The 12,626-nt window shown below is 41.5% G+C and overlaps 1 non-coding gene across 1 annotated transcript; it reads left to right on the top strand.

The window, feature by feature from the left end:
- The first annotated feature begins 2,042 nt into the window (after positions 1 to 2,042).
- On the top strand, positions 2,043 to 2,180 carry LOC119921498. Its single transcript, XR_005448534.1, has one exon. It is a non-coding gene; the product is annotated as a small nucleolar RNA SNORA7 (small nucleolar RNA).
- Positions 2,181 to 12,626: the final 10,446 nt, after the last annotated feature.

Here is a 12,626-nt window from a genome sequence, read left to right as displayed (position 1 = left end):
AGGTGAGCTCTCAGGAAGACTTTGAATGGAGGAAGAGAGCAAGCTTGGCAGACGTGTGGAGGGAGGGCACTCCAGGCCAGGGGAAGGACGTGGGCCGGGGTTCGATGGCAGTACAGGCAAGAACGAGACACAGTGAGGAGGTTAGTGGCAGAGGAGTTGAGGGTGTGGTCTGGATTGTAGAAGGAGAGAAGGTAGGTGAGCTAGGAGGGGGTGAGGTGATGGAGAGCCTTGAAGCCCAGAGTGAGGAATTTTTGCTTGATTCCTCAGCAAGGATTCGTTTATCGTTAGCCATCTGTCTTTCTCTGACTCATGTTATTCATCATCTGTTACCCCTGAGATGCCGGCAAATTTCTCAGTGGACAAGAAAACCTTTTCTTACCCAGAATGTGTGGCCCAGCTCTGTGCTGTGGCTACATCTGGGGTAGTGGAGTATTGTCTTCTAGTAGTGATGGCATATGATCGATTTGTTACCGACTTGTACTTCCCAAGCGCTTAGTACAGTGCACTGCACACAGTAATCGCTCAATAAATATGATTGAATGAAGGAATGATATGTAGCAATCTGTAAACCCATGCTATATACAGTCTGCAACCCTCAGAGGCTGTGTGCTTTACTGGTCACTGCTTCTTATCTGGCCAGTTGCCTGAATGCTGTGGTCTGAGTAGCAAGGGTATTTAGTTTGTCCTTCTGTGTATCTCATGAAATTAATCATTTATACCGTGACGTCCCCTCATTGTTGAAGCTGTTCTGTTCGGACCCCAGGCTTGCCCAAGTCCTTCCTGCTGCTTCCATAGCCGTCATTATGCTGGTTACAATTCTGACCACACTGATATCGTATGTGTACATCCTGTTGGCTATTTTTAAAATACACTCTCCTGGATGAAGGCAAAAAGCCTTTTTCACATGTGCTTCTCACCTAATGACAGTCATTTCATTTTATGAAACCACGATGTTTATTTATCTGCTGCCCAGTTCCAGCTTCTCAATGGATCAGAGAAAAATGGTGTCCATGTGCTATACGATATTGATCCCCATGCTGAACCCAATGATCTATATAGTCTGAGGAACAAAGAGGTGAAAGACACTGTGGAAGGTGATTGCTCTAAAAAAACAGTCTTTTTAAAGTCAAGTATTGCACACTAGATGTGAATCAGTCATATTGGTCCATTCATAACAATAAACAGGATTTTTGCATTTTGCATCCGTCTTCAGCCCACATGTCTACAACCAGTTTTCTTCTGAATGTGAGAGTTGTATCCTGTGTTGAGAACTCATACTGTGGCACATGCTTTGCTCATTCTGGAGGTATGCTCACAACCTGATTCTTCTGATATTCCATCAAGCTGTTCTCAAATAGGCCTAATCATTCTTTAATTGCCTAGTAACTTTCAAGCCAAAGGGTGTAAAGAAAACTTGGACAATAGCAGAACTGAATGTTCATTATTATTTAGTCACATACTTCATTATGTATTCAGTTGTTTCATCTTGACATTCATTCATCTACTGATCATATTATTCTATTTTCTCCTGCTTTCATTGTATGTGAACCAATTTTGTCTGTCTGTCTGTCTGTCTTCCCTATAATACAGGGGACTTCTTATAATGTGTGCTTTGCTTCTGCTGAACTCTCCCAAGCATTTAGTATAGTGTTAAGGCTTGAATAAATTCTGGATAAATCCCTTTGTTAGAGTGGCCGATTTGAATTGTATTCTATTAGATAGGTTTGAATAATGAGTACTGAAACCTTTTATCCAGCTCTACATCTCACTTTGCCTTCAGGACATCTCTGTTGGAAGTCTAGTAAATGACTTCAGACTTCTGTCTAGTAAATGACACATTCAGATTGTCATTCCTGTCTCCAGTGGCAATAGCCAATAAAACAATTGCTCCCAAGTCATGGAGGTAATCTTTATTGTTCTCTAAGCTTCTCCACGACCATTCAACCAATTGCCTTAGTCTATTCCCCTGCCAGTTCCCAAATCCAAACCTTAGGTGTCTCTGAACAAAACGATGCTATATTCTTCTTGCTAGCATTTCAGAACCCCTCTCACAATTGCACCTGGAGAGTTATCAGTACTCTACCAGTTTTAGCTATGTGAGGGAGAGTCAAGCAGAGACATACCCATTCCATTCTTAGCTTAAGCAGTGGCTAGTGGGTGGAAGGCAATCTGCTAGAAGTCAAATCTCACCTGATCTGTGCTAGGCAACAGTGGCATGGAACAGAGTTGAGGGCAGAGACTCAGGTTTACTGCCCAGAAGGCAATGGTAAACTATTAACCATTTACCAAACATGCCCACGTCTCCCCCATCCTAAAAAAAAACCTCTCGACCCCTCTGCCCCTTCTAGTTATCGCCCAATCTCCCTCCTACCCTTCCTTTCCAAACTCATAGAATGAGTCGTCTACACTCTCTGCCTCAAATTCCTCAACTCCAACTCTCTCCTAGACCCCCTCCAATCTGGCTTCCATTCTCTGCACTCCACCAAAACTGCCCTCTTAAAGGTCACCAATAACTTCCTTTTTGCCAAATCCAACAGCCCCTACTCTATCCTAACCCTCAGCTGCCATTGACACTGTGGACCACCCCCTTCTCCTCAACACGCTATCCAACCTTGTCTTCACAGACTCCATCCTCTCCTGGTTCTCCTCTTATCTCTCTGGCTGTTCATTCTCAGTCTCTTTTGCGGAGTCCTCCTCCCCCTCCCATCCCCTTACTGTTGGGGTTCCTCAAGGGTCAGTTCTTGGTCCCCTTCTGTTCTCCATTTATACTCACTCCCTTGGTGAACTCATTTGCTCCCACGGTTTCAACTACCATCTCTATGCTGATGGCACCCAAATCTACATCTCTGCCCCATTCCCCCTCCCTCCAGGCTCGTATCTCCTCCTGCCTTCGGGACATCTCAATATGGATGTCTCCCCACCATCTAAAATTCAACATGTCCAAGACTGAGCTCCTTATCTTCCCTCCCAACCCCTGTCCATTCCCTGACTTTCCCATCACTGTAGACAGCACTTCCCATCTCACAAGCCCGCAACCTTGGTTTCATCCTTGACTCTGCTCTCTCATTCACCCAACACATCCAATCCATCACCAAAACCTGCCGGTCTCACCTCCACAGCATCGCCAAGATATGCCATTTTCTCGTCATCCTAACTGCTACATTGCTGTTCTATCTCCCATCCTATCCAACTGGATTACTGCATCAGCCTCCTTTCTGCTCTTTAATCCTCCTATCTCTCCCCACTTCAGTCTATACTTCACACTGCTGCCTGTATTATGTTTGTACAGAAATGCACTGGGTATGCCACTCCCCTCCTCAAAAATCTCCAGTGGTTGCCTATCCACCTTTAAATCAAGCAAAAACTCCTCACTCTTGGCTTCAAAGTCCTCCATCACCTCGCCCCCTCCTACCTCACCTCCCTTCTCTTCTTCTACAGCCCAGCCCACACACTCTGCTTCTCTGCCACTAACCTCTTCACTGTGTCTTGTTCTCGCCTGACCTGCCGTCAACCCCTGAACCATGACTTACCTCTGTTCCATAATGCCCTCATCTGCCAAACTAGTTCTCTTCCTCCCTTCAAAGCCCTACTGAGAGCTCACCTCCTACAGGAGGCCTTCCCAGACTGACCCCTTCCTTTTTTCTCTCCTCCTCCTCCCCTCCCCATTGCCTCCCATCCTTCCCTCTGCCGTACCCACATTCATTCATTCATTCATTCAATCGTATTCATTGAGCGCTTACTGTGTGCAGAGGACTGTATTAAGCGTTTGGGAAGTACAGGTTGGCAACATATAGAAACAGTCCCTACCCAACAGTGGGCTCACATTCGAACATATTTATTACTCCATTTTATTAATGATGTGTATATAACTATAATTCTATATATTCTGATGGTATTTACATCTATCTAGTTGTTTTGTTTTGTTTTGCTGTCTGTCTCCCCCTTCAAGACTGTGAACTAGTTGTTGGATAGGGACCGTCTCTATATGCTGCATATTTGTACTTCCCAAGCACTTAGTACAGTGCTCTGCACACAGTGTGCACTCAATAAATATTACTGAATGAATGTAGGAATGAATCTCCATATTTTTACCAAAAAACTCTATGGATATACTACCAGAACGATTGAAGATGGAGGTTGGGCAACCGCGAAGAGATGTATCCATGGAGTTGCTATGGGTTGGAGATGATGTGACAGCATAAAACAAGCATATAAATAGGATGAGGCCAATTCTTGTGACCCAGTTGGAATTTTTTCCCTAAACCATGTCATGGAACAGACCTTCTTAATAGCACATTCTTCTAGGAGGCATTTCTCAGTAGGGCGCCCAGAGAGAGGCGGATCCAAATCAAAATTCTACCAAATATGGTTTCATCTTTTGAATAAGACATGATTGAAAGTGCTGCAGCTTGACTTACTGGAAAGAGTGCGGGCTTGGGAGTCAGAGGTCGTGAGTTCTAATCCTGGCTCCACCACTTATCTGCTCTGTGACTTTCGGACAAGTCACTTAACTCCTCTCTGCCTCAGTTACCTCATCTGTAAAATGAGGGTGAAGACTGTGAGCCCTACATGGAACATCATAATTACCTTGTATCTACCCCAGCTCTTAGAACAGTGCTAGGTACTTAGTAAGTGCTTAACAAATACCATTATTATTATTAATATATCTTTTTCATGTTTAATCTGTAAGGACTTGGCATTATTGTCATTATTTTTCAATGACAATAGCATTGGATGCCAATTCCTGATGTGCCAAATTTGAACTTCAGCAAGACTGGATACAACTTAAAGCCCTGGATAGTTTCTAAAGTAATTCTCCAAATTCTTAGACTTTGTTCTCTGCGTAGCCACCTACCCTCTTTCTCAACTATACTCTCTCCTTTACTGACCAACTGTTTCCTATTCATCCTTGAATCTCTTCCCTTTACCCCAAGGAGTCTCCCATCTTTCGACCAACTCACCTCCTCTCTGCCAATTGCCCTTACTTTTTCCACTGCACTTTTTTCCAGGTTTCCTGCTACCTATTCTATCTTTCACAACCCGAATCATGTATTCCACAAAATCTCCCAGTCACTCTATGTTTCAAACTCTTTCCTTCCCTTTTTCTTTCTTTCATTTTTGTTGTACCCTAGCCTTCTATAACTAGTAGCAGTAACATTTTTTAAGCACTTAATGGGTGTGCACCACTGTACTAAGCGCTGGGAAATAGTATGCAGGTGGAAATTATACACAGGCACTTTCCCTTGAGGGGCTCACAACCTATCGATATAAGCGAGTGGGGCTGGGGGAGGCAAGGAAAGATGGTGGGGAGAAGACTGGAGTTGGACATAATGAAAGCAATGAAACATTAAAATATTAAAACAGCATAACGAATAAAGACAAATAAGCAGTGCATAAAATATGCTTCCTGTTTAATCTCTGTATTTCATTTTGCTTAGATTTGTAATTTCCCATTATCAATTGTTCTTCTGAACCTTTTCCCAAATTGACCTACATCCACTGAAAAAACTCTGGTATCTAGAAGCCAACCCCTGACTTATTTCCTTTAAATCAATCACAGCTCAACCATAAGTATACTCCTCCCTAAAATCATCTCCAATTAATATCCACTGTATTCTGGCATATCAATATAATTCCCACCATCCCCCACATCTGAATTAAGAGGTGATTTCCACACAATTTCCCTGATGCATTAATGATCTTATACAATATAAGGAGACTCCCAGTTACCCTTCCAAAACTTCATTGGCAAATACTGCCGTATTGTTGATGGCATTAGAAAAAACCTGGATTCGTAAATAATGGCTCTTGGTATCACGTCCTCTTTATCAGCAGCCAAGTGACAGATGACATTTCTTTTGAGGTGCCTTTACAACATTTCTTATAGAATTCCTTAAGGAATGTCCTGTTAGGCTGTATAAACACTGTTGATAGGAATCACCTAATAATATTTCAGTTAAGGTGAAAAGACTTTGGAAAGACTTCTTCCAAACTTCATAAAGTCCATAAACTTAGCTATAAGTTTAACTTCTTATATGTGAAAATCTTACGAGAGCTAAATTAAGAAAGTCAATAATAAGACAAAATTATTGTCAAGAAGAAGAGATTTGGGAGGCACTAGGAATGTCACATCAAGTACAAATATCGTCCCTATGCAAGGATCTATTTATCAGAGTTCACATGTTGTCCAGTAAGAGGAGGTCAATTAACATTATGTCAAGTGCTAGACCTGGGCCTTGTCACCTCTAACTTGAGAGCAGTTTCTATTAACGGAGACAAAGACAGAGCCAAATAAATGCAATAAGTCTCACTACTCTCCATATACAACCCAGTCCAGACACTTCGCTCCTCTAATGCTAACCTACTCACTGTACCTCGATCTCACCTACCTTGCCTCCAATCCTGCCTTTGTCCTGGAACGCCCTCCCTCCTCAAATCTGGCAATCAATTGCTCTCCCCACTCTTTAAAGCCTTATTCATTCAATCGTATTTATTCAATCGTATTTATTGAGCACTTACTGTGTGAAGTGCACTCAATGAAGCGATTATTGAAGGCACATCTCCTCGAAGAGGCCTTCCTAGGCTAAGCCTCCCTTTCCTCTTCTCCTACTCCCTTCTGCATCATCCTGACTTGCTCCCTTTGTTCTTCACCCCTCCCAGCCTCGCAGCACTTTTGTACATACCTGTAATTTATTTATTTGTATTGCCATCTCTCTCCCTGCCTCTAGACTGTAAATCCGTTGTGGACTTGAGTATTTATACATAAATCTGTGGCCAGCATTTTTTTTTCCCTGCAGCTGGTGCCCTGTGTTCTGCTGTCTGTCTTCTTCAGAAATTGTTATATCCTGATCATGTATTGTCCTGTTGGAACAGCAAAGTTTTAGTAATATATGTCACGCACATTCTAGTGCCAAGAATGGGTCATTGCTAGCCTACATGTAGAGTAAGATCCATAAGAATTTAGAAGGAAAGAAGAATTTAAGAGGGAAAGATTATTCTGATGCCTTTGTCTAATTAATTAATAGTATTTATTTAGTGCTTACTGTGGGCAGAACACTGAACTAAAAGACAGTAGAATTGGTAGACATGATTCCTGCCCCAAACCAGCACCAACCGTGGGGCTTGCTCACCCTTTCCATGTGCTTATATTCTGGTGAGACACTAGCTACACAATAAATATAATATACTGTTTATTATAATTAAAACATCTATTTATACCATATTTTCACTGATGTGATTTCCACCCAGATATGCAACATTTAACTGTAACAGTGGTCAAAAATCTAATTTTTTACTAATTGGTACTTTTCATCTATTGTTATCTCTGTTTTGGAAAATGGTACTGGTATTAAATGGTATTTGTTAATAAAGGATACTTAAATGATGATTTACTTATACATCCTGTCTTTTGAATGAATAAAAATATTTTCCTTCCCCCAACAATATGCAAAAATCTCAGTGAAGTCTAGATTAGCAAGATCTCGTTTCCACCGTATGTTTCACTTTTTCATTTTTTATGGTATTTGCTATGTGCCAGGGACTGTGCTATAAGCTCTGGTGTAAATACAAGTTAATAATAATAAAAATAATAATAATGGCATTTATTAAGCACTTACTATGTGCAAAGCACTGTTCTAAGCGCTGGGGAATTTACAAGGTGATCAGGTTGTCCCATGTAGGGCTCACAGTCTTAATCCCCATTTTACAGATGAGGTAACTGAGTCCCAGAGAAGTTAAGTGACTTGCCCAAAGTCACACAGCTGACGAGTGGCGGAGCCGGGATTTGAACCCATGACCTCTGACTCCAAAGCCCGGGCTCTTTCCACTGAGCCACGCGGCTTCTCTTAATCAGTATGGACACAATCCATGCCCCACATGGGGCTCACAATATTAACCCCCATTTTATGGATGTGGTAACTGAGGCACAGAGAAGTTGTGTCTTACCCAATATCACAAAGCAGACAATGTAGGAGCCAGGATTAATATTCAGGTCGATCTGACACCCAGGTCCGTGTTCTAGCCACTAGGCCAGGCTGCTCCACAGCCATGCAATCCAATCAATCAATCCTTCACAACATCACTAAAATCCACACTTTCTTCTCCATCCAAACTGTTACTACATTAATCTTAGGATTTATCCTATTCTGTCTTGATTACTACATCAGATTTCTCACTGTTCTCCCAGGTTCCTGTCTCTCCCCATTTCAGTCCATACTTCACTCCGCTTGCCCAGATCATTTTTCTACAAATCCATGTTTCCCCACTTCTCAATAACCTCCAGTGACAGCCCATTCACCCCGCATCAAACAGAGCTCTTCACCATTGTCTTTCAAGCATAAATTCACCCTGCCCTCTTCTACCTCACCTTGATACTCTCCTACTACAATCCAACCTGCAAACGTTTCTTCTCTAGTACCAACCTACTCACTGCACCTCTATCTTGCCCATTTTGCCGCCGACCTCTTGCTCACATCCTGCCTCTAGCCTGGAATGCCCTCCCTCTTCATAACCAACAGGCAATTAATCTTCCCGCCTTCAAGCCTTACTGATTGCACATCTTTTCAAAAATAGCTTTCCTGGCTAAACCCTCATTTGATTTTCTCCCACTCCCTTCTGTATTGCCCTGACTTTCTCCTTTTACTCAGCCCCACATACCCCCACAGCACTTATATACATATCCGTAATTTATTCATTTATATGAATGTCTTTCTCCCCCTCTAGATTTTAACGTCATTGTGGGCAGGGACTTTGTCAGTTATATTGTTCAGTCGTAATCTACTAAGTGCTTAGCACAATGCTCTGCACGCAGTAAGTGCTCAAGAAATACAATTGATTGATGGATTGAAAATGTATAAATCAATCAGTTGTACTTAAATAATAATAATGATGATGGTATCCTGCAAGCATTTATTGTATGTAAGGCATTGTTTTAAGCGCTGGGGTAGATACAAGGTAATCAGGTTGGGCAAAGTCCTTGTCCCACATGGGGCTCACAGTCTTAATCCCCACTTTACAGATGAGGCAACTGCGGCCCAGAGAAGTGCAGAGACTTGCCCCAGGTCATGCAGTAGATAGCTGGTGGCGCTGGGATTAGAATCCATGACTTTCTGACTCCCTGGCCCGTGCTCTGTTCACTATGCTATTCTGTTTCTCTGTTTATTAAGCAGTTACTGTGTGCAGAGCACTGTAATAATGATGGCATTTATTCAGTGCTCTTACTATGCACAATGCACTGTTCTAAGCACTGGGGAGGTTACAAGGTGATGAGGTTGTCCCACGAGGGGCTCACAGTCTTTATCCCCATTTTGCAGATGAGGTAACTGAGGCACAGAGAAGTTAAGTGACTTGTCCAAAGTCACATAGCTGACAATTGGCAGAGCAGGGATTTGAACCCATGACCTCTGACTCCAAAGCCTGTACTCTTTCCACTGAGCCACGCTGCAGTTCAGAAAAAAACAATACAACAGGAATTGGTAGACATGTTCCCTGCCCACAAGGAGCTTACAGACTAGAGGAGAAGCTTTTACAGTCCCGGAAGGGAACCTCCCAACATCATCTAGTGTTCATGCTGAGCTGCAGAGGGGCTTAATGGCCTAGTGCTTTTCTTAAAAGCCACCTCCCTAGAGGAAAAAAAAAGAAAAGCTTCTATCCCTGAAGTATTCAATTGCTGCTATACCATCTGCTGCCTCTTGGTTACATGGATCTGCTCTGGACAGTTCCACCCCTCCTGGACCACCTTAACCATCAAAATTCAATCAGATTATGTGATTGCTTCATTGCAACTGATACCCATGTCTCAAAGTTCTAACACAGCTCTTACTTACTTAGAGTTAATATTGTACTCTTCTTGTGTACTTTTCCAAGTGCTTGGTAGGGCACTTTGAACTTCATAGGTGCTCAAAAAGTACTATTATTTATTATAACAATCTCCTGACCCTTCTCTCACCCCACTTTTGAAGGATATGATGTCCGTCCTGTAGGATTGCTTATAATATAGAGAAAATTGGGTTCAAATGGTAGGTAGTTGGACTTTTATTCAGTTAGGCAACTATTCTGATATTAATCTTTCTGGAGGCTCTAATGAATTAACCAGAGGAAAAGAAATTGAACATGATAAAATATGGGAATAGAGAAGAGATAGCTGGGGTCTTATCTATCTACTCTATTGTCTTGTATTTTCCCCAAAACTTACTATAGTGCTCGGTACACACTAAATGCTCAAGACATAGAATTGATTGATTGATTGACTGATAAATGACCACTGTGAGGGGGATCAGGATTAGAGGAAAACCCAAGGGAAAGAGTAAGATGGAAGAATTGAGGCGTAAATGAACATCCACAGAGGGGAAGAATAGAAAGACCTGCACTGAGCACTTCCCCAGGGCCCTCAGGACCATACAGAAAAAGAGGTCTAAGGGACAGATGATAATGCACAAAGTGAAACTCTGATAGGTAAACTCAAGAGAATTGAAGATCTGCCTCACTGACTAATGCACCTGAGGTTTATTGCAAAATCAAGAATAAACTCAAGGTACGTTGTGAGAAAATGATGTATGCCTAAATAATGGGTGCTAAATACCTACTCTGCTTCATTTTTCTACTCCACAATATATGAATAGCAATATCTATCCTATACCTACCTCTTGTTTTTCTTATTACACTTAATCCCAAGATAATAAGAACACGTTAATGATTCTCTATGGTTTCCAGGACCAAAAAAAAAAAAAACTATGAAAATATCTAGGGATTCAGTCCCCTAATGCCACCTGGTTGAGTATGAATACATCTCTTCAATTCTCAAGGACTTTCTCAGAATCCATAAAAAAAAAAATACTTCCATGATTGGGTTACATTTTCCTTTCCATTTGGTCATCTCAGACGTCTTCTTTCATGGTATTCTTGGAAATAGGTAGGGCGTCTGTGTGATTAGTGGTGTGAAAGGTTCAACAGCTTGTAGTTTATGAAATCCCTGGTATGGTGAGTGTTTGATCTAATTCGAGTTTGGGTCCTTTCTTTCTTTTGAAGTGTATGAAATTTATTCAATTCCTTTCCATCTAATTCTGACCAATGTCTCTGAAAGTGATTGGAAGCTCACCACTTCTGCAGAGAGGGGAGACTTTAGCAAAAATCCAGAGGAGATTACAGGTTCAAGGTCTTTATCAGGATTTCTGTAATGGATTTTAACTTTGGTTGTAGAAAATAAAGAATGTAATTTCCTTTGTGAATCAATTTGATGTGTACCTGCAGGTTCGTAGGAGCTCTGTTCTCACACAAACATGTGAGAGTTACATTACCAATATTGTTCATGCTCTACCTATGAGTTATATGCTTTAGTAATGGTGTACCAATGCTTCTATTACTGCTTCTTGCTCATTCAATGCTATAACCAGTGGATTCATCAACAATTATTTGGAAGTCTTAAGACTGAGATTCATCTGTTTTTCTTGATGGGAGGCTGCATCAGAGACCCCATCATCAGTTCATCAAAGATGGAGGAAATAGGGTAAACAGAGGTAAGAGTAGGTGAGAGTAGGAAGGGAAATGCAAGGAAAAAAGGAATTTGTATTTCAAAGCTAAGCTTTGAAAAATAAATTTCATTTCAAATATGTTCCTTAATTCCATACAGGACATTATTTTCAGCATTTCATAGATCTTGACTAAGGACATTTTATTTTCACTCGGCTCAGTTGAGCTACTTTGAAAAACATTCCTCTAAACTTTCCTAGGCTAAAAGAAAATCACTGTAATTCTGACACAGTTGGTTAATAATAAAGTGGAGTCTGAAGCCGGAGTATAAGAATGGTAAGGGTTTTGGATGCAAGGATTTGATTCTTCAAAATGTTTCAGTCAATCGAATCGAGTCAAACGGGCCTCTCTATTGTGTTTTGGTTTTTTAATCATTCTGGTGACTCCATGTGGATAAGACTTGTTCCATCTTCAATTCTATTTTAGGAGATAAAAAGTATAATAACAGTAGTATTTGTTCAGTGCTTACTATGGACCAACCTTTGTTCTAAGTGCTGGGGTAGATACAAGATAATCAGGTAGTTCCATGTGGGGCTCACATTCTTCATCCACATTTTACAGATGAGGAAACTGAGGAACAGAGAAGTTAAGTGGCTAAGTAGCGGAGGTGGGATTAGAACCCACGACCTCTCACTCCCAAGCCCGTGCTCTTTCCAGTAAGCCACTCTGTTTCTCGTGATCTCAGATGAACCTTTTGGATTAAATAGCAGACAACAATAGCTCCCACATTCTTTCTGTTAGGATTAACCAAAGACAGGGAGCTGCAGGTCATTTTTGTACCGTTTCTGAATATCTATATTGTTACCATCATGGAGAACCTGGTCGTTATACTATTAATCATTTTGATGCCAGGTCTCTCCCCTCTTTTAAGTAGTTTTTGCAACACTACCACCATGGAAGGACAGCAACTCCACTCTCCTCTCACAACAGATGAAAGGGAAGACTCTAATGGCAGCTAAAAATGGCACTTTGGTAACACAATTCATTCTCTTTGGATTCACTGATGACCAAAACTTACAAGCTATCCTTTTTGCACTCCTTCTAATGATCTACATGATCACCTTGATGGGCAACCTTGGCATAATTATGTTAATCAGGCC

Source organism: Tachyglossus aculeatus (genome assembly GCF_015852505.1).
Source record: "Tachyglossus aculeatus isolate mTacAcu1 chromosome 12 unlocalized genomic scaffold, mTacAcu1.pri SUPER_6_unloc_2, whole genome shotgun sequence".
NCBI classification, from domain to species: Eukaryota; Metazoa; Chordata; class Mammalia; order Monotremata; family Tachyglossidae; genus Tachyglossus; species Tachyglossus aculeatus.
This window is presented reverse-complemented; position numbering and strand designations above follow the sequence as displayed.